The sequence below is a fragment of the Chlorocebus sabaeus genome, chromosome 2 (assembly GCF_047675955.1).
Source record: "Chlorocebus sabaeus isolate Y175 chromosome 2, mChlSab1.0.hap1, whole genome shotgun sequence".
In the NCBI taxonomy this organism is placed as follows: domain Eukaryota; kingdom Metazoa; phylum Chordata; class Mammalia; order Primates; family Cercopithecidae; genus Chlorocebus; species Chlorocebus sabaeus.
The window spans coordinates 46,591,752-46,614,130 of record NC_132905.1 but is presented as its reverse complement, the minus strand read 5'-3'; positions in this window follow the sequence as shown (position 1 = coordinate 46,614,130).

Sequence of the window (22,379 nt, the reverse complement as noted above, 5' to 3'; positions counted from 1 at the left end):
CGATAAGTCTGTTCTTGTGGAATTGGCAAAGCGATATTTGGAAGCCCATAGAGGGTCCGCTGAAAAAGGAAATATCTTCCGTTCAAAACCGGAAAGAAACTTTCTGAGAAACTGCTCTGTGTTCTCTTATTTCATCTCACAGCGTTACATCTTTCCCTTCAAGAAGCCTTTCGCTAAGGCTGTTCTTGTGGAATTGGCAAAGGGATATTTGGAAGCCCATAGAGGGCTATGGTGAAAAAGGAAATATCTTCCGTTCAAAACTGGAAAGAAGCTTTCTGAGAAACTGCTCTGTGTTCTGTTAATTCATCTCACTGAGTTACATCTTTCCCTTCAAGAAGCCTTTCGCTAAGGCTGTTCTTGTGGAATTGGCAAAGGGATATTTGGAAGCCCATAGAGGGCTATGGTGAAACAGGAAATATCTTCCGTTCAAAACTGGAAAGAAGCTTTCTGAGAAACTGTTCTGTGTTCTGTTAATTCATCTCACAGCGTTACATCTTTCCCTTCAAGAAGCCTTTCGCTAAGGCTGTTCTTGTGGAATTGGCAAAGGGATATTTGGAAGCCCTTAGAGGGCCATGGTGAAAAAGGAAATAACTTCCGTTCAAAACTGGAAGGAAGCTTTCTGAGAACCTGCTCTGTGTTCTGTTAATTCATCTCACAGCATTACATCTTTCCCTTCAAGAAGCCTTTCGCTAATGCTGTTCTTGTGGAATTGGCAAAGGGATATTTGGAAGCCCATAGAGGTCTCTGGTGAAAAAGGAAATATCTTCCGTTCAAAACTGGAAAGAAGCTTTCTGAGAAACTGCTCTGTGTTCTGTTAATTCATCTCACAGAGTTACATCTTTCCCTTCAAGAAACCTTTCGATAAAGCTGTTCTTGTGGAATTGGAAATGGGATATTTGGAAGCCCATAGGGGGCTATGGTGAAAAAGGAAATATCTTCCGTTCAAAACTGGAAAGAAGGTTTCTGAGAAACTGCTCTGTGTTCTGTTAATTCATCTCACAGAGTTACATCTTTCCCTTCAAGAAGCCTTTCGCTAAGGCTGTTCTTGTGGAATTGGCAAAGGGATATTTGGAAGCCCATAGAGGGCTATGGTGATAAAGGAAATATCTTCCGTTCAAAACTGGAAAGAAGCTCTCTGAGAAACTGCTCTGTGTTCTCTTAATTCATCTCACAGAGTTACATCTTTCCCTTCAAGAAGCCTTTCGTTAAGGCTGTTCTTGTGGAATTGGCAAAGGATATTGGAAGCCCATAGAGGGCTATGGTGAAACAGGAAATATCTTCCGTTCAAAACTGGAAAGAAGCTTTCTGAGAAACTGCTCTGTGTTCTATTAATTCATCTCACAGAGTTACATCTTTCCCTTGAAGAAGCCTTTGCTAAGGCTGTTCTTGTGGAATTGGCAAAGGGATATTTGGAAGCCCTTAGAAGGCCATGGTGAAAAAGGAAATATCTTCCGTTCAAAACTGGAAAGAAGCTTTCTGAGAAACTGTTCTGTGTTTTGTTAATTCATCTCACAGCGTTACATCTTTCCCTTCAAGAAGCCTTTCGCTAAGGCTGTTCTTGTGGAATTGGCAAAGGGATATTTGGAAGCCCAAAGAGGGCTCAGGTGAAAAAGGAAATATCTTCCGTTCAAAACTGGAAAGAATCTTTCTGAGTAACTGCTCTGTGCTCTGTTAATTCATCTCACAGAGTTACATCTTTCCCTTCAAGAAGCCTTTCGCTAAGGTTGTTCTTGTGGAATTGGCAAAGGGATATTGGAAGCCCATAGAGGGCTATGGTGAAACAGGAAATATCTTCCGTTCAAAACTGGAAAGAAGCTTTCTGAGAAACTGCTCTGTATTCTGTTAATTCATATCTCAGAGGTACATCTTTCCCTTCAAGAAGCCTTTCACTAACGCTGTTCTTGTGGAATTGGCAAAGGGATATTTGGAAGCCTATAGAGGGCTATGGTGAAAAAGGAAATATCTTCCGTTCAAAACTGGAAAGAAGCTTTCTGAGAAACTGCTATGTGTTCTGTTAATTCATCTCACAGAGTTACATCTTTCCCTGCAAGAAGCCTTTCGCTAAGGCTTTTCTTGTGGAATTGGCAAAGGGATATTTGGAAGCCCATAAAGGGCTCTGGTGAAAAAGGAAATATCTTCCGTTCAAAACTGGAAAGAAGCTTTCTGAGAAACTGCTCTGTGTTCTTTAAATTCATCTCACAGAGTTACATCTTTCCCTGCAAGAAGCCTTTCGCTAAGGCTTTTTTTGTGGAATTGGCAAAGGGATATTTGGAAGCCCATAGGGGGCTATGGTGAAAAAGGAAATATCTTCCTTTCAAACCTGGAAAGAAGCTTTCTGAGAAACTGCTCTGTGTTCTGTTAATTCATCTCAGAGAGTTACATCTTTCCCTGCAAGAAACCTTTCGCTAAGGCTTTTCTTGTGAAATGGCCAAAGGGATATTTGGAAGCCCATAGGTGGCTATGGTGAAAAAGGAATTATCTTCCGTTCAAAACTGGAAAGAAGCTTTCTGAGAAACTGCTCTGTGTTATGTTAATTCATCTCACAGAGTTACATCTTTCCCTTCAAGAAACCTTTCGATAAAGCTGTTCTTGTGGAATTGGCAATCGGATATTTGTAAGACCATAGGGAGCTATGGTGAAAAAGGAAATATCTTCCGTTCAAAACTGGAAAGAAGCTTTCTGAGAAACTGCTCTGTGTTCTGTTAATTCATCTCACAGAGTTACATCTTTCCCTTCAAGAAGCCTTTCGCTAAGGCTGTTCTTGTGGAATAGGCAAAGGGATATTTGGAAGCCCATAGAGGGCTATGGTGAAAAAGGAAATATCTTCCGTTCAAAACTGGAAAGAAGCTTTCTGAGAAACTGCTCTGTGCTCCGTTCATTCATCTCACAGAGTTACATCTTTCCCTTCAAGAAGCCTTTCGCTAAGGCTGTTATTGTGGAATTGGCAAAGGGATATTTGGAAGCCCTAAGAGGGCTATGGAGAAAAAGGAACTATCCTCCGTTCGAAACTGGAAAGAAGCTTTCTGAGAAACTGCTCTGTGTTCTGTTAATTCAACTCACAGAGTTACATCTTTCCCTTCAAGAAGCCTTTCGCTAAGGCTATTCTTGTGGAATTGGCAAAGGGATATTTTTAAGCCCATAGAGGGCTATGGTGAAAAAGGAAATATCTTCCGTTCAAAACTGGAAAGAAACTTTCTGAGAAACTGCTCTGTGTTCTGTTAATTCATCTCACAGAGTTACATCTTTCCCTTCAAGAAAACTTTCGATAAAGCTGTTCTTGTGGAATTGGCAAAGGGATATTTGGAAGACCATAGAGGGCTATGTTGAAAAAGGAAATATCTTCCGTTCAAAACTGGAAAGAAGGTTTCTGAGAAACTGCTCTGTGTTCTGTTAATTCATCTCACAGAGTTACATCTTTCCCTTCAAGAAGCCTTTCGCTAAGGCTGTTCTTGTGGAATTGGCAAAGGGATATTTGGAAGCCCATAGAGGGCTATGGTGAAAAAGGAAATATCTTCCCTTCAAAACTGGAAAGAAGCTTTCTGAGAAACTGTTCTGTGTTCTGTTAATTCATCTCACAGCGTTACATCTTTCCCTTCAAAAAGCCTTTCGCTAAGGCTGTTCTTGTGGAATTGGCAAAGGATATTGGAAGCCCTTGAGGGCTATGGTGAAAAAGGAAATATCTTCCGTTCAAAATTGGAAAGAATCTTTCTGAGAAACTGCTCTGTGTTCTGTTAATTCATCTCACAGAGTTACATCTTTCCCTTCAAGAAGCCTTTCGCTAAGGCTGTTCTTGTGGAAGTGGCAACGGGATATTTGGAAGCCCATAGAGGACTATGGTGAAAAAGGAAATAACTTCCTTTCAAAACTGGAAAGAAACTTTGTGAGAGACTGCTCTGTGTTCTTTAAATTCATCTCACAGAGTTACATCTTACCATTCAAGAAGCCTTTCGCTAAGGCTGTTCTTGTGGAATAGGAAAAGGGATATTTGGAAGCCCATAGAGGGCTATGGTGAAAAAGGAAATATCTTCCGTTCAAAACTGGAAGGAAGCTTTCTGAGAAACTGCTCTGTGTTCTGTTAATTCATCTCACAGAGTTACATCCTTCCCTTTAAGAAGCCTTTCCCTAAGGCTGTTCTTGTGGAATTGGCAAAGGGATATTTGGAAGCCCATAGAGGGCAATGGTGAAAAAGGAAATATCTTCCGTTCAAAACTGGAAAGAAGCTTTCTGAGAACCTGCTCTGTGTTCTGTTAATTCATCTCACAGAGTTACATCTTTCCCTTCAAGAAGCCTTTCGCTAAGGCTGTTCTTGTGGAATTGGCAAAGGGATATTTGGAAGCCCATAGAGGGCTATGGTGAAAAAGGAAATATCTTCCGTTCGAAACTGGAAAGAAGCTTTCTGAGAAACTGCTCTGTGTTCTGTTAATTCATCTCACAGAGTTACATCTTTCCCTTGGAGAAGCCTTTCGTTAAGGCTGTTCTTGTGGAATTGGCAAAGTGATATTTGGAAGCCCATAGAGGGCCATGGTGAAAAAGGAAATATCTTCCGTTCAAAACTGGAAATAAGCTTTCTGAGAAACTGCTCTGTGTTCTGTTAATTCATCTCACAGAGTTACATCTTTCCCTTCAAGAAGCCTTTCGCTAAAGATGTTCTTCTGGAATTGGCAAAGGGATATTTAGAAGCCCATCGAGGGCTATGGTGAAAAAGGAAATATCTTCCGTTCAAAACTGGAAAGAAGCTTTCTGAGAAACTGCTCTGTCTTCTGTTAATTCATCTCACAGAGTTACATCTTTCCCTTCTAGAAGCCTTTCGCTAAGGCTGTTCTTTTGGAATTGGCAAAGGTATATTTGGAAGCCCATAGAGGGCCCTGGTCAAAAAGGAAATATCTTCCGTTCAAAACTGGAAGGAAGCTTTCTGAGAACCTGTTCTGTGTTCTCTTAATTCATCTCACAGCATTACATCTTTCCCGTCAAGAAGCCTTTCGCTAAGGCTGTTCTTGTGGAATTGGCAAAGGGATATTTGGAAGCCCATAGAGGTCTCTGGTGAAAAATGAATTATCTTCCGTTCAAAACTGGAAAGAAGCTTTCTGAGAAACTGCTCTGTGTTCTGTTAATTCATCTCACAGAGTTACATCTTTCCCTTCAAGAAACCTTTCGATAAAGCTGTTCTTGTGGAATTTGCAATGGGATATTTGTAAGCCCATAGGGGGCTATGGTGAAAAAGGAAATATCTTCCGTTCAAAACTGGAAAGAAGGTTTCTGAGAAACTGCTCCGTGTTCTGTTAATTCATCTCACAGAGTTACATCTTTCCCTTCAAGAAGCCTTTCGCTAAGGCTGTTCTTGTGGAATTGGCAAAGGGATATTTGGAAGCCCATAGAGGGCTATGGTGAAAAAGGAAATATCTTCCGTTCAAAACTGGAAAGAAGCTTTCTGAGAAACTGCTCTGAATCCTGTTAATTCTTCTCACTGAGTTACATCTTTCCCTTCAAGAAGCCTTTCGCTAAGGCTGTTCTTGTGGTATTGGCAAAGGGATATTGGAAGCCCATAGAGGGCTATGGTGAAACAGGAAATATCTTCCGTTCAAAACTGGAAAGAAGCTTTCTGAGAAACTGCTCTGTGTTCTGTTAATTCATCTCAAAGAGTTACATCTTTCCCTTCAAGAAACCTTTCGTTAAGGCTGTTCTTGTGGAATTGGCAAAGGGATATTTGGAAGCCCATAGAGGGCTATGGTGAAAAAGGAAATATCTTCCGTTCAAAACTGGAAAGAAGCTTTCTGAGAAACTGTTCTGTGTTCTGCTAATTCATCTCACAGCGTTACATCTTTCCCTTCAAGAAGCCTTTGGTAAGGCTGTTCTTGTGGAATTGGCAAAGGGATATTTGGAAGCCCATAGAGGGCTCTGGTGAAAAAGGAAATATCTTCCGTTCAAAACTGGAAAGAAGCTTTCTGAGAAACTGCTCTGTGTTCTGTTAATTCATCTCACAGAGTTACATCTTTCCCTTCAAGAAGCCTTTCGCTAAGGCTGTTCTTGTGGAATTGGCAAAGGGATATCTGGAAGCCCATAGAGGGCTATGGTGAAAAAGGAAATACCTTCCGTACAAAACTGGAAAGAAACATTCTGAGAAACTGCTCTGGGTTCTCTTAATTCATCTCACAGTGTTACATCTTTCCCTTCAGGAAGCCTTTCGCTAAGGCTGTCCTTGTGGAATTGGCAAAGGGATATTTGGAAGCCCATAGAGGGCTATGGTGAAAAAGGAAATATCTTCCGTTCAAAACTGGAAAGAACCTTTCTGAGAAACTGCTCTGTGTTCTGTTAATTCATCTCACAGAGTTACATCTTTCCCTTCAAGAAGCCTTTCGCTACGTCTGTTCTTGTGGAATTGGCAAAGGGATATTTGGAAGCCCATAGAGCGCTATGGTGAAACAGGAAATGTCTTCCGTTCAAAACTGGAAAGAAGCTTTCTGAGAAACTGCTCTGTGTTCTTTAAATTCATCTCACAGAGTTACATCTTTCCCTTCAAGAACCCTTTCACTAAGACTGTTCTTGTGGAATTGGCAAAGGGATATTTGGAAGCCCATAGAGGGCAACGGTGATAAAGGAAATATCTTCCGTTCAAAACTGGCAAAAGCTTTCTGAGAAACTGTTCTGTGTTCTGTTAATTCATCTCACAGCGTTACATCTTTCCTTTCAAGAAGCCTTTCGATAAGGCTGTTCTTGTGGAATTGTCAAAGCGATATTTGGAAGCCCATAGAGGGCTCTGGTGAAAAAGGAAATGTCTTCCGTTCAAAACTGGAAAGAAACTTTCTGAGAAACTGCTCTGTGTTCTGTTAATTCATCTCACAGAGTTACATCTTTCCCTTCAAGAAGCTTTTGCTAAGGCTGTTCTTGTGGAAGTGGCAAAGGGATATTTGGAAGCCCATAGAGGGCTATGGTGAAAAAGGAAATATCTTCCGTTCAAAACTGGAAAAAAGCTTTCTGAGAAACTGCTCTGTGTTCTGTTATTTCATCTCACAGAGTTACATCTTTCCCTTCAAGAAGCCTTTCAATAAGGCTGTTCTTGTGGAATTGGCAAAGGGATATTTGGAAGCCCATAGGGGGCTATGGTGAAAAAGGAAATATCTTCCGTTCAAAACTGGAAAGAAGCTTTCTGAGAAACTGCTCTGTGTTCTGTTAATTCATCTCACAGAGTTACATCTTTCCCTTCAAGAAACCTTTCGATAAAGCAGTTCTTGTGGAATTGGCAAAGGGATATTTGGAAGCCCATAGAGGGCTATGGTGAAAAAGGAAATATCTTCCGTTCAAAACTGGAAAGAAGCTTTCTGAGAAACTGCTCTGTGTTCTGTTAATTCATCTCACAGAGTTACATCTTTCCCTGCAAGAAGCCTTTCGCTAGGGCTGTTCTTGTGGAATTGGCCAAGGGATATTTGGAAGTCCTTAGAGGGCCATGGTGAAAAAGGAAATATCTTCCGTTCAAAACTGGAAAGAAGGTTTCTGAGAAACTGCTCTGTGTTCTGTTAATTCATCTCACAGAGTTACATCTTTCCCTTCAAGAAACCTTTAGATAAAGCTGTTCTTGTGGAATTGGCAATGGGATATTTGTAAGCCCATAGGGGGCTATGGTGAAAAAGGAAATATCTTCCGTTCAAAACTGGAAAGAATGTTTCTGAGAAACTGCTCTGTGTTCTGTTAATTCATCTCACAGAGTTACATCTTTCCCTTCAAGAAGCCTTTCGCTAAGGCTCTTCATGTGGAATTGGCAAAGGGATATTTGGAAGCCTATAGAGGGCTATGGTGAAAATGGAAATATCTTCCGTTCAAAACTGGAAAGAAGGTTTCTGAGAAACTGCTCTGTGTTCTCTTAATTCATCTAACAGAGTTACATCTTTCCCTTCAAGAAGCCTTTCGCTAAGGCTGTTCTTGTGGAATTGGCAAAGGAATATTGGAAGCCCATAGAGGGCTATGGTGAAACAGGAAATATCTTCCGTTCAAAACTGGAAAGAAGCTTTCTGAGAAACTGCTCTGTGTTCTGTTAATTCATCTCACAGAGTTACATCTTTCCTTTCAAGAAGTCTTTCCCTAAGGCTGTTCTTGTGGAATTGGCAAAGGGATATTTGGAAGCCCATAGAGGGCTACGTTGTAAAAGGAAATATCTTCCGTTCAAAACTGGAAAGAAGCTTTCTGAGAAACTGCTCTGTGTTCTGTTAATTCATCTCACAGAGTTACATCTTTCCCTTCAAGAAGTCTTTCGCTAAGGCTGTTCTTGTGGAATTGGCAATGGGATATTTGGAAGCCCATAGAGGGCCATGGTGAAAAAGGAAATATCTTCCGTTCAAAACTGGAAAGAAGCTTTCTGAGACACTGTTCTGTGTTCTGTTAATTCATGTCACAGCGTTACATCTTTCCCTTCAAGATCCCTTTCGCTAAGGATGTTCTTGTGGAATTGGCAAAGGGATATTTGGATGCCCATAGAGGGCTATGGTGAAAAAGGAAATATCTTCCGTTCAAAACTGGAAAGAAGGTTTCTGAGAAACTGCTCTGTGTCTCTCAATTCATCTCACAGAGTTACATCTTTCCCTTCAAGAATCCTTTCGCTAAGGCTGTTTTTGTGGAATTGGCAAAGGGAAATTTGGAAGCCCATAGAGGGCTATGGTGAAAAAGGAAATATCTTCCGTTCAAAACAGGAAAGAAGCTTTCTGAGAAACTGCTTTGTGTTCTCTTAATTCATCTCACAGTGTTACATGTTTCCCTTCAAGAATCCTTTCGCTAAAGCTCTTCTTGTGGAATTGGCAAAGGGATATTTGGAAGCCCATAGAGGCCTCTGGTGAAAAAGGAAATATTTTCCGTTCAAAACTGGAAAGAAGCTTTCTGAGAAACTGCTCTGTGTTCTGTTAATTCATCTCACAGAGTTACATCTTTCCCTTCAAGAAGCCTTTCGCTAAGGCTTTTCTTGTGGAATTGGCAAAGGGATAGTTGGAAGCCCATAGAGGGCTAAGGTGAAATAGGAAATATCTTCCGTTCAAAACTGGAAAGAAGCTTTCTGAGAAACTGCTCTGTGTTCTGTTAATTCATCTCACAGAGTTACATCTTTCCCTTCAAGAAGCCTTTCGCTAAGGCTGTTCTTGTGGAATTGGCAAAGGGATATTTGGAAGCCCATAGGGGGCTATGGTGAAAAAGGAAATCTCTTCCGTTCAAAACTGGAAAGAAGCTTTCTGAGAAACTGCTCTGTGTTCTGTTAATTCATCTCACAGAGTTACATCTTTCCCTTCAAGAAACCTTTCGATAAAGCAGTTCTTGTGGAATTGGAAAAGGGATATTTGGAAGCCCATAGAGGGCTATGGTGAAAAAGGAAATATCTTCCGTTCAAAACTGGAAAGAAGCTTTCTGAGAAACTGCTCTGTGTTCTGTTAATTCATCTCACAGTGTTATATCTTTCCCTTCAAGAAGCCTTTCGCTAAGGCTGCTCTTGTGGAATTGGCCAAGAGATATTTGGAAGCCCATTGAGGGCTATGGTGAAAAAGGAAATAACTTCCGTTCAAAACTGGAAAGAAGCTTTCTGAGAAACTGCTCTGTGTTCTGATAATTCATCTCACAGAGTTACATCTTTCCCTTCAAGAAGCCTTTTGCTAAGGCTATTCTTGTGGAATTGGCAAAGGGATATTTGGAAGCCCATACAGGGCTATGGTGATAAAGGAAATATCTTCCGTTCAAAACTGGAAAGAAGCTTTCTGATAAACTGCTCTGTGTCCTGTTAATTCGTCTCACTGAGTTACATCTTTCACTTCTAGAAGCCTTTCGCTAAGGGTGTTCTTGTGGAATTGGCAAAGGGATATTGGAAGCCCATAGAGGGCTATGGTGAAACAGGAAATATCTTCCGTTCAAAACTGGAAAGAAGCTTTCTGAGAAACTGCTCTGTGTTCTGTTAATACATCTCACAGAGTTACATCTTTCCCTTCAAGAAGCCTTTCGATAAGGCTGTTCTTGTGGAATTGGCAAAGGGATATTTGGAAGCCCTTAGAGGGCCATGGTGAAAAAGGAAATATCTTCCGTTCAAAACTGGAAAGAAGCTTTCTGAGAAACTGTTCTGTGTTCTGTTAATTCATCTCACAGCGTTACATCTTTCCCTTCAAGAAGCCTTTCGATAAGTCTGTTCTTGTGGAATTGGCAAAGCGATATTTGGAAGCCCATAGAGGGTCCGCTGAAAAAGGAAATATCTTCCGTTCAAAACCGGAAAGAAACTTTCTGAGAAACTGCTCTGTGTTCTCTTATTTCATCTCACAGCGTTACATCTTTCCCTTCAAGAAGCCTTTCGCTAAGGGTGTTCTTGTGGAATTGGCAAAGGGATATTTGGAAGCCCATAGAGGGCTATGGTGAAAAAGGAAATATCTTCCGTTCAAAACTGGAAAGAAGCTTTCTGAGAAACTGCTCTGTGTTCTGTTAATTCATCTCACTGAGTTACATCTTTCCCTTCAAGAAGCCTTTCGCTAAGGCTGTTCTTGTGGAATTGGCAAAGGGATATTTGGAAGCCCATAGAGGGCTATGGTGAAACAGGAAATATCTTCCGTTCAAAACTGGAAAGAAGCTTTCTGAGAAACTGTTCTGTGTTCTGTTAATTCATCTCACAGCGTTACATCTTTCCCTTCAAGAAGCCTTTCGCTAAGGCTGTTCTTGTGGAATTGGCAAAGGGATATTTGGAAGCCCTTAGAGGGCCATGGTGAAAAAGGAAATAACTTCCGTTCAAAACTGGAAGGAAGCTTTCTGAGAACCTGCTCTGTGTTCTGTTAATTCATCTCACAGCATTACATCTTTCCCTTCAAGAAGCCTTTCGCTAATGCTGTTCTTGTGGAATTGGCAAAGGGATATTTGGAAGCCCATAGAGGTCTCTGGTGAAAAAGGAAATATCTTCCGTTCAAAACTGGAAAGAAGCTTTCTGAGAAACTGCTCTGTGTTCTGTTAATTCATCTCACAGAGTTACATCTTTCCCTTCAAGAAACCTTTCGATAAAGCTGTTCTTGTGGAATTGGAAATGGGATATTTGGAAGCCCATAGGGGGCTATGGTGAAAAAGGAAATATCTTCCGTTCAAAACTGGAAAGAAGGTTTCTGAGAAACTGCTCTGTGTTCTGTTAATTCATCTCACAGAGTTACATCTTTCCCTTCAAGAAGCCTTTCGCTAAGGCTGTTCTTGTGGAATTGGCAAAGGGATATTTGGAAGCCCATAGAGGGCTATGGTGATAAAGGAAATATCTTCCGTTCAAAACTGGAAAGAAGCTCTCTGAGAAACTGCTCTGTGTTCTCTTAATTCATCTCACAGAGTTACATCTTTCCCTTCAAGAAGCCTTTCGTTAAGGCTGTTCTTGTGGAATTGGCAAAGGATATTGGAAGCCCATAGAGGGCTATGGTGAAACAGGAAATATCTTCCGTTCAAAACTGGAAAGAAGCTTTCTGAGAAACTGCTCTGTGTTCTATTAATTCATCTCACAGAGTTACATCTTTCCCTTGAAGAAGCCTTTGCTAAGGCTGTTCTTGTGGAATTGGCAAAGGGATATTTGGAAGCCCTTAGAAGGCCATGGTGAAAAAGGAAATATCTTCCGTTCAAAACTGGAAAGAAGCTTTCTGAGAAACTGTTCTGTGTTTTGTTAATTCATCTCACAGCGTTACATCTTTCCCTTCAAGAAGCCTTTCGCTAAGGCTGTTCTTGTGGAATTGGCAAAGGGATATTTGGAAGCCCAAAGAGGGCTCAGGTGAAAAAGGAAATATCTTCCGTTCAAAACTGGAAAGAATCTTTCTGAGTAACTGCTCTGTGCTCTGTTAATTCATCTCACAGAGTTACATCTTTCCCTTCAAGAAGCCTTTCGCTAAGGTTGTTCTTGTGGAATTGGCAAAGGGATATTGGAAGCCCATAGAGGGCTATGGTGAAACAGGAAATATCTTCCGTTCAAAACTGGAAAGAAGCTTTCTGAGAAACTGCTCTGTATTCTGTTAATTCATATCTCAGAGGTACATCTTTCCCTTCAAGAAGCCTTTCACTAACGCTGTTCTTGTGGAATTGGCAAAGGGATATTTGGAAGCCTATAGAGGGCTATGGTGAAAAAGGAAATATCTTCCGTTCAAAACTGGAAAGAAGCTTTCTGAGAAACTGCTATGTGTTCTGTTAATTCATCTCACAGAGTTACATCTTTCCCTGCAAGAAGCCTTTCGCTAAGGCTTTTCTTGTGGAATTGGCAAAGGGATATTTGGAAGCCCATAAAGGGCTCTGGTGAAAAAGGAAATATCTTCCGTTCAAAACTGGAAAGAAGCTTTCTGAGAAACTGCTCTGTGTTCTTTAAATTCATCTCACAGAGTTACATCTTTCCCTGCAAGAAGCCTTTCGCTAAGGCTTTTTTTGTGGAATTGGCAAAGGGATATTTGGAAGCCCATAGGGGGCTATGGTGAAAAAGGAAATATCTTCCTTTCAAACCTGGAAAGAAGCTTTCTGAGAAACTGCTCTGTGTTCTGTTAATTCATCTCAGAGAGTTACATCTTTCCCTGCAAGAAACCTTTCGCTAAGGCTTTTCTTGTGAAATGGCCAAAGGGATATTTGGAAGCCCATAGGTGGCTATGGTGAAAAAGGAATTATCTTCCGTTCAAAACTGGAAAGAAGCTTTCTGAGAAACTGCTCTGTGTTATGTTAATTCATCTCACAGAGTTACATCTTTCCCTTCAAGAAACCTTTCGATAAAGCTGTTCTTGTGGAATTGGCAATCGGATATTTGTAAGACCATAGGGAGCTATGGTGAAAAAGGAAATATCTTCCGTTCAAAACTGGAAAGAAGGTTTCTGAGAAACGGCTCTGTGTTCTGTTAATTCATCTCACAGAGTTACATCTTTCCCTTCAAGAAGCCTTTCGCTAAGGCTGTTCTTGTGGAATTGGCAAAGGGATATTTGGAAGCCCTTAGAGGGCCATGGTGAAAAAGGAAATATCTTCCGTTCAAAACTGGAAAGAAGCTTTCTGAGAAACTGCTCGGTGTTCTGTTAATTCATCTCACAGAGTTACATCTTTCCCTTCAAGAAGCCTTTTGTTAAGGCTGTTCTTGTGGAATTGGCAAAGGGATATTTGGAAGCCCATAGAGGGCTATGGTGAAAAAGGAAATATCTTCTGTTCAAAACTGGAAAGAAGCTTTCTGAGAAACTGCTCTGTGTTCTGTTAATTCATCTCACGGAGTTACGTGTTTCCCTTCAAGAATCCTTTCGCTAAGGCTGTTCTTGTGGAATTGGAAAAGGGATATTTGGAAGCCCCTAAAGGGCTATGGTGAAAAAGGAAATATCTTCCGTTCAAAACTGGAAAGAAGCTTTCTGAGAAACTGCTCTGTGTTCTGTTAATTCATCTCACAGTGTTATATCTTTCCCTTCAAGAAGCCTTTCGCTAAGGCTGCTCTTGTGGAATTGGCCAAGGGATATTTGGAAGCCCATTGAGGGCAATGGTGAAAAAGGAAATAACTTCCGTTCAAAACTGGAAAGAAGCTTTCTGAGAAACTGCTCTGTGTTCTGTTAATTCATCTCACAGAATTACATCTTTCCCTTCAAGAAGCCTTTTGCTAAGGCTATTCTTGTGGAATTGGCAAAGGGATATTTGGAAGCCCATAGAGGGCTATGGTGATAAAGGAAATATCTTCCGTTCAAAACTGGAAAGAAGCTTTCTGATAAACTGCTCTGTGTCCTGTTAATTCGTCTCACTGAGTTACATCTTTCCCTTCTAGAAGCCTTTCGCTAAGGGTGTTCTTGTGGAATTGGCAAAGGGATATTGGAAGCCCATAGAGGGCTATGGTGAAACAGGAAATATCTTCCGTTCAAAACTGGAAAGAAGCTTTCTGAGAAACTGCTCTGTGTTCTGTTAATACATTACACAGAGTTACATCTTTCCCTTCAAGAAGCCTTTCGCTAAGGCTGTTCTTGTGGAATTGGCAAAGGGATATTTGGAAGCCCTTAGAGGGCCATGGTGAAAAAGGAAATATCTTCTGTTCAAAACTGGAAAGAAGCTTTCTGAGAAACTGTTCTGTGTTCTGTTAATTCATCTCACAGCGTTACATCTTTCCCTTCAAGAAGCCTTTCGCTAAGGCTGTTCTTGTGGAATTGGCAAAGGGATATTTGGAAGCCCATAGAGGGCTATGGTGAAAAAGGAAATATCTTCCGTTCAAAACTGGAAAGAAGCTTTCTGAGAAACTGCTCTGTGTTCTGTTAATTCATCTCACAGAGTGACATCTTTCCCTTCAAGAAGCCTTTCGCTAAGGCTGTTCTTGTGGAATTGGCCAAGGGATATTTGGAAGCCCATAGAGGGCTATGGTGAAAAAGGAAATATCTTCCGTTCAAAACTGGAAGGAAGCTTTCTGAGAAACTGTTCTGTGTTCTGTTAATTCATCTCACAGCGTTACATCTTTCCCTTCAAGAAGCCTTTCGCTAAGGCTGTTCTTGTGGAATTGGCAAAGGGATATTTGGAAGCCCATAGAGGGCTATGGTGAAAAAGGAAATATCTTCCGTTCAAAACTGGAAAGAAGCTTTCTGAGAAACTGCTCTGTGCTCTGTTAATTCATCTCACAGAGTTACATCTTTCCCTGCAAGAAGCCTTTCGCTAGGGCTGTTCTTGTGGAATTGGCAAAGGGATATTTGGAAGTCCTTAGAGGGCCATGGTGAAAAAGGAAATAACTTCCGTTCAAAACTGGAAGGAAGCTTTCTGAGAACCTGTTCTGTGTTCTCTTAATTCATCTCACAGCATTACATCTTTCCCTTCAAGAAGCCTTTCGCTAAGGCTGTTCTTGTGGAATTGGCAAAGGGATATTTGGAAGCCCTTAGAGGTCTCTGGTGAAAAAGGAAATATCTTCCGTTCAAAACTGGAAAGAGGCTTTCTGAGAAACTGCTCTGTGTTCTGTTAATTCATCTCACAGAGTTACATCTTTCCCTTCAAAAAGCCTTTCGCTAAGGCTCTTCATGTGGAATTGGCAAAGGGATATTTGGAAGCCTATAGAGGGCTATGGTGAAAAAGGAAATATCTTCCGTTCAAAACTGGAAAGAAGGTTTCTGAGAAACTGCTCTGTGTTCTGTTAATTTATCTCACAGCGTTACATCTTTCCTTTCAAGAAGCCTTTCGATAAGGCTGTTCTTGTCGAATTGGCAAAGGGATATTTGGAAGCCCATAGAGGTCTCTGGTGAAAAAGGAAATATCTTCCGTTCAAAACTGGAAAGAAAGTTTCTGAGAAACTGCTCTGTGTTCTGTTAATTCATCTCACAGAGTTACATCTTTCCCTTCAAGAAGCCTTTCGCTAAGGCTGTTCTTGTGGAATTGGCAAAGGGATATTTGGAAGACCATAGAGGGGTATGGTGAAAACGGAAATATCTTCCGTTCAAAACTGGAAAGAAGCTTTCTGAGAAACTGCTCTGTGTTCTCTTAATTCATCTAACAGAGTTACATCTTTCCCTTCAAGAAGCCTTTCGCTAAGACTGTTCTTGTGGAATTGGCAAAGCATATTGGAAGCCCATAGAGGGCTATGGTGAAACAGGAAATATCTTCCGTTCAAAACTGGAAAGAAGCTTTCTGAGAAACTGCTCTGTGTTCTCTTAATTCATCTCACTGAGTTACATCTTTCCCTTCAAGAAGTCTTTCGCTAAGGCTGTTCTTGTGGAATTGGCAAAGGGATATTTGGAAGCCCATAGAGGGCTATGGTGAAACAGGAAATATCTTCCGTTCAAAACTGGAAAGAAGCTTTCTGAGAAACTGTTCTGTGTTCTGTTAATTCATCTCACAGCGTTACATCTTTCCCTTCAAGAAGCCTTTCGCTAAGCCTGTTCTTGTGGAATTGGCAAAGGGATATTTGGAAGCCCATGGAGGGCTATGGTGAAACACGAAATATCTTCCGATCAAAACTGGAAAGAAGCTTTCTGAGATCTGTTCTGTGTTCTGTTATTTCATCTCACAGCGTTACATCTTTCCCTTCAAGAAGCCTTTCGCTAAGGCTGTTCTTGTGGAATTGGCAAAGGGATATTTGGAAGCCCATAGAGGGCTAAGGTGAAAAAGGAAATATCTTCCGTTCCAAACTGGAAAGAAGCTTTCTAAGAAACTGCTCTGTGTTCTGTTAATTCATCTCACAGAGTTACATCTTTCCCTGCAAGAAGACTTTCTGTAAGGCTGTTGTTGTGGAATTGGAAAAGGGATATTTGGAAGCCCATAGGGGGCTATGGTGAAAAAGGAAATACCTTCTGTTCAAAACTGGAAAGAAGCTTTCTGAGAAACTGCTCTGTGTTCTGTTAATTCATCTCACAGAGTTGCATCTTTCCCTTCAAGAAACCTTTCGATAAAGCTTTTCTTGTGGAATTGGCAATGGGATATTTGAAAGCCCATAGGGGGCTATGGTGAAAAAGGAAATATCTTCCGTTCAAAACTGGAAAGAAGGTTTCTGAGAAACTGCTCTGTGTTCTGTTAATTCATCTCACAGAGTTACATCTTTCTCTTCAAGGAGCCTTTCGCTAAGGCTGTTCTTGTTGAATTGGCAAAGGGATATTTGCATGCCCATAGAGGGATATGGTGAAAAAGGAAATATCTTCCGTTCAAAACTGGAAAGAAGCTTTCTGAGAAACTGCTCTGTGTTCTCTTAATTCATCTCACAGAGTTACATCTTTCCCTTCAAGAAGCCTTTCGTTAAGGCTGTTCTTGTGGAATTGGCAAAGGATATTGGAAGCCCATAGAGGGCTATGGTGAAACAGGAAATATCTTCCGTTCAAAACTGGAAAGAAGCTTTCTGAGAAACTGCTCTGTGTTCTCTTAATTCATCTCACAGAGTTACATCTTTCCCTTGAAGAAGCCTTTGCTAAGGCTGTTCTTGTGGAATTGGCAAAGGGATATTTGGAAGCCCTTAGAAGGCCATGGTGAAAAAGGAAATATCTTCCGTTCAAAACTGGAAAGAAGCTTTCTGAGAAACTGTTCTGTGTTTTGTTAATTCATCTCACAGCGTTACATCTTTCCCTTCAAGAAGCCTTTCGCTAAGGCTGTTCTTGTGGAATTGGCAAAGGGATATTTGGAAGCCCAAAGAGGGCTCAGGTGAAAAAGGAAATATCTTCCGTTCAAAACTGGAAAGAATCTTTCTGAGAAACTGCTCTGTGCTCTGTTAATTCATCTCACAGAGTTACATCTTTCCCTTCAAGAAGCCTTTCGCTAAGGCTTTTCTTGTGGAATTGGCAAAGGGATATTTGGAAGCCCATAAAGGGCTCTGGTGAAAAAGGAAATATCTTCCGTTCAAAACTGGAAAGAAGCTTTCTGAGAAATTGCTCTGTGTTCTTTAAATTCATGTCACAGAGTTACATCTTTCCCTGCAAGAAGCCTTTCGCTAAGGCTTTTCTTGTGGAATTGGCAAAGGGATATTTGGAAGCCCATAGGGGGCTATGGTGAAAAAGGAAATATCTTCCGTTCAAAACTGGAAAGAAGCTTTCTGAGAAACTGCTCTGTGTTCTGTTAATTCATCTCACAGAGTTACATCTTTCCCTGCAAGAAGCCTTTGGCTAGGGCTGTTCTTGTGGAATTGGCAAAGGGATATTTGGAAGTCCTTAGAGGGCCATGGTGAAAAAGGAAATAACTTCCGTTCAAAACTGGAAGGAAGCTTTCTGAGAACCTGTTCTGTGTTCTCTTAATTCATCTCACAGCATTACATCTTTCCCTTCAAGAAGCCTTTCGCTAAGGCTGTTCTTGTGGAATTGGCAAAGGGATATTTGGAAGCCCTTAGAGGTCTCTGGTGAAAAAGGAAATATCTTCCGTTCAAAACTGGAAAGAAGCATTCTGAGAAACTGCTCTGTGTTCTGTTAATTCATCTCACAGAGTTACATCTTTCCCTTCAAAAAGCCTTTCGCTAAGGCTCTTCATGTGGAATTGGCAAAGGGATATTTGGAAACCTATAGAGGGCTATGGTGAAAAAGGAAATATCTTCCGTTCAAAACTGGAAAGAAGGTTTCTGAGAAACTGCTCTGTGTTCTGTTAATTCATCTCACAGCGTTACATCTTTCCTTTCAAGAAGCCTTTCGATAAGGCTGTTCTTGTGAAATTGGCAAAGGGATATTTGGAAGCCCATAGAGGTCTCTGGTGAAAAAGGAAATATCTTCCGTTCAAAACTGGAAAGAAGCTTTCTGAGAAACTGCTCTGTGTTCTGTTAATTCATCTCACAGAGTTACATCTTTCCCTTCAAGAAGCCTTTCGCTAAGGCTGTTCTTGTGGAATTTTCAAAGGGATATTTGGAAGACCATAGAGGGGTATGGTGAAAACGGAAATATCTTCCGTTCAAAACTGGAAAGAAGCTTTCTGAGAAACTGCTCTGTGTTCTCTTAATTCATCTCACAGTGTTACATCTTTCCCTTCAAGAAGCCTTTCGCTAACACTGTTCTTGTGGAATTGGCAAAGCATATTGGAAGCCCATAGAGGGCTATGGTGAAACAGGAAATATCTTCCGTTCAAAACTGGAAAGAAGCTTTCTGAGAAACTGCTCTGTGTTCTCTTAATTCATCTCACTGAGTTACATCTTTCCCTTCAAGAAGTCTTTCGCTAAGGTTGTTCTTGTGGAATTGGCAAAGGATATTTGGAAGCCCATAGAGGGCTATGGTGAAACAGGAAATATCTTCCGTTCAAAACTGGAAAGAAGCTTTCTGAGAAACTGTTCTGTGTTCTGTTAATTCATCTCACAGCGTTACATCTTTCCCTTCAAGAAGCCTTTCGCTAAGCCTGTTCTTGTGGAATTGGCAAAGGGATATTTGGAAGCCCTTAGAGGGCCATGGTGAAAAAGCAAATACCTTCCGTTCAAAACTGGAAAGAAGCTTTCTGAGAAACTGTTCTGTGTTCTGTTAATTCATCTCACAGCGTTACATATTTCCCTTCAAGAAGCCTTTCGATAAGGCTGTTCTTGTGGAATTGGCAAAGCGATATTTGGAAGCCCATAGAGGGCTACGGTGAAAAAGGAAACATCTTCCGTTCAAAACTGGAAAGAAGCTTTCTGAGGAACTGCTCTGTGTTCTGTTAATTCATCTCACAGAGTTACATCTTTCCCTTCAAGAAGACTTTCGCTAAGGCTGTCCTTGTGGAATTGGCAAAGGGATATTTGGAAGCCCGTAGAGGGCTATGGTGAAAAAGGAAATATCTTCCGTTCAAAACTGGAAAGAAACATTCTGAGAAACTGCTCTCTGTTCTCTTAATTCATCTCACAGAGTTACATCTTTCCCTTCAAGAAGCCTTTCGCTAAGGCTGTTCTTGTGGAATTGGCAAAGTGATATTTGGAAGCCCATAGATGGCTATGGTGAAAAAGGAAATATCTTCGGTTCAAAACTGGAAAGAAACTTTCTGAGAAACTGCTCTGTGTTCTGTTAATTCATCTCACAGAGTTACATCTTTCCCTTCAAGAAGCCTTTCGCTAAGGCTGTTCTTGTGGAATTGGCAAAGGGATATTTGGAAGCCCATAGAGGGCTATGGTGAAAAAGGAAATATCTTCCGTTCAAAACTGGAAAGAAGATTTCTGAGAAACTGCTCTGTGTTCTGTTAATTCATCTCACAGACTTACATCTTTCCCTTCCAGAAGCCATTTTCTAAGGCTGTTCTTGTGGAATTAGCAAAGGGATATTTGGAAGCCCATAGAGGGCTCTGGTGAAAAAGGAAATATCTTCCGTTCAAAACTGGAAAGAAGCTTTCTGAGAAACTGCTCTTTGTTCTGTTAATTCATTTCACAGAGATACATCTTTCCCTTCAAGAAGCCTTTCGCTAAGGCTGTTCTTGTGGAATTGGAAAGGGATATTTGGAAGCCCATCGAGTGCTATGGTGAAAAAGGAAATATCTTCCGTTCAAAACTGGAAAGAAGCTTTCTGAGAAACTGCCCTGTGTTCTGTTAATTCATCTCACAGAGTTACATCTTTCCCTTCAAGAAGCCTTTCGCTAAGGCTGTTCTTGAGGAATTGGCAAAGGGATATTTGGAAGCCCATAGAGGGCTATGGTGAAAAAGGAAATATCTTCCGTTCAAAACTGGAAAGAAGCTTTCTGAGAAACTGCTCTGTGTTCTGTTAATTCATCTCACAGAGTTACATCTTTCCCTTCAAGAAACCTTTCGATAAAGCTGTTCTTGTGGAATTGGCAATGGTATATTTGGAAGCCCATGGAGTTCTATGGTGAAAAAGGAAATATCTTCCCTTAAAACTGGAAAGAAGCTTTCTGAGAAACTGCTCTGTGTTCTGTTAATTCATTTCACAGAGTTACATCTTTCCCATCAAGAAGCTTTTCCCTAAGTCTGTTCTTGTGGAATTGGCAAAGGGATATTTGGAAGCCAATAGAGGGCTATGGTGAAAAAGGAAATATCTTCCGTTCAAAACTGGAAAGACGGTTTCTGAGAATCTGCTCTGTGTTCTCTTAATTCATCTCACAGAGTTACCTCTTTCCCTTCAAGAAGCCTTTCGATAAGGCTGTTCTTGTGGAATTGGCAAAGGGATATTGGAAGCCCATAGAGGGCAATTTTGAAACAGGAAATATCTTCCGTTCAAAACTGGAAAGAAGCTTTCTGAGTAACTGCTCTGTGTTCTGTTAATTCATCTCACAGAGTTACATCTTTCCCTTCAAGAAGCCTTTCGCTAAGGCTGTTCTTGTGGAATTGGCAAAGGGATATTTGCAAGCCCATAGAGGGCTATGGTGAAAAAGGAAATATCTTCCGTTCAAAACTGGAAAGAAGCTTTCTGAGAAACTGCTCTGTGTTCTGTTAATTCATCTCACAGAGTTACATCTTTCCCTTCAAGAAGCCTTTCGCTAAGGCTGTTCTTGTGGAATTGGCAAAGGGATATTGGGAAGACCATAGACGGCTATGGTGAAAAAGGAAATATCTTCCGTTCAAAACTGGAAAGAAGCTTTCTGAGAAACTGCTCTGTGCTCTGTTCATTCATCTCACAGAGTTACATCTTTCCCTTCAAGAAGCCTTTCGCTAAGGCTGTTCTTGTGGAATTGGAAAAGGGATATTTGGAAGCCCATAGAGGGCTCTGGTGAAAAACGAAATATCTTCCGTTCGAAACTGCAAAGAAGCTTTCTGAGAAACTGCTCTGTCTTCTGTTAACTCATCTCACAGATTTACATCATTCCCTTCGAGAAGCCTTTCGTTAAGGCTGTTCTTGTGGAATTGGCAAAGTGATATTTGGAAGCCCATAGATGGTTGAGTTGAAATAGGAAATATCTTCCGTTCAAAGCTGGAAAGAAGCTTTCTGAGAAACTGCTCTGTGTTCTGTTCATTCATTTCACAGAGTTACATCTTTCCCTTCAAGAAGCCTTTCGCTAAGGCTGTTCTTGTGGAATTGGCAAAGGGATATTTGGAAGCCCTTAGAGGGCTATGTTGAAAAAGGAAATATCTTCCCCTCAAAAATGGAAAGAAGGTTTCTGAGAAACTGCTCTGTGTTCTGCCAATTCATCTCAGGGAGTTACATCTTTCCCTTCAAGAAGCCTTTCGCTAAGGATGTTCTTGTGGAATTGGCAAAGTGATATTTGGAAGCCCATAGAGGACTATGGTGAAAAAGGAAATATCTTCCGTTCAAAACTGGAAAGAAGCTTTCTGAGAAACTGCTCTGTTTTCTGTTAATTCATCTCACATTGTTACATCTTTCCCTTCAAGAAGCCTTTCGCTAAGGCTGTTCTTGTGGAATTGGCAAAGGGATATTTGGAAGGCCATAGAGGGCTATGGTGAAAAAGGAAATATCTTCAGTTCAAAACTGGAAAGAAGCTTTCTGAGAAACTGCTCTGTGTTCTGTTAATTCATCTCACAGAGTTACATCTTTCCCTTCAACAAGCCTTTCGATAAGGCTGTTCTTGTGGAATTGGCAAAGGGATATTTGGAAGCCCATAGAGGGCTATGGTGAAAAAGGAAATATGTTCCGTTCAAAACTGGAAAGAAGCTTTCTGAGAAACTGCTCTGTGCTCTGTTCATTCATCTCACAGTGTTACATCTTTCCCTTCAAGAAGCCTTTCGCTAAGGCTGTTCTTGTGGAATTGGCAAAGGGATATTTGGAAGCCCATAGAGGGCTATGGTGAAAAAGCAAGTATCTTCCGTTCAAAACTGGAAAGAAGCTTTCTGAGAAACTGCTCTGTGTCCTGTTAATTCATCCCACAGAGTTACATCTTTCCCTTCAAGAAACCTTTCGCTAAGGCTGCTCTTGTGGAATTGGCAAAGGGATATTTGGAAGCCCATAGAGGGCTATGGTGAAAAAGGAAATATCTTCGGTTCAAAACTGGAAAGAAGCTTTCTGAGGAACTGCTCTGTGCTCTGTTCATTCATCTCACTGAGTTACATCTTTCCCTTCAAGAAGCCTTTTTCTAAGGCTGTTCTTGTGGAATTGGCAAAGGGATATTTGGAAGCCCGTAGA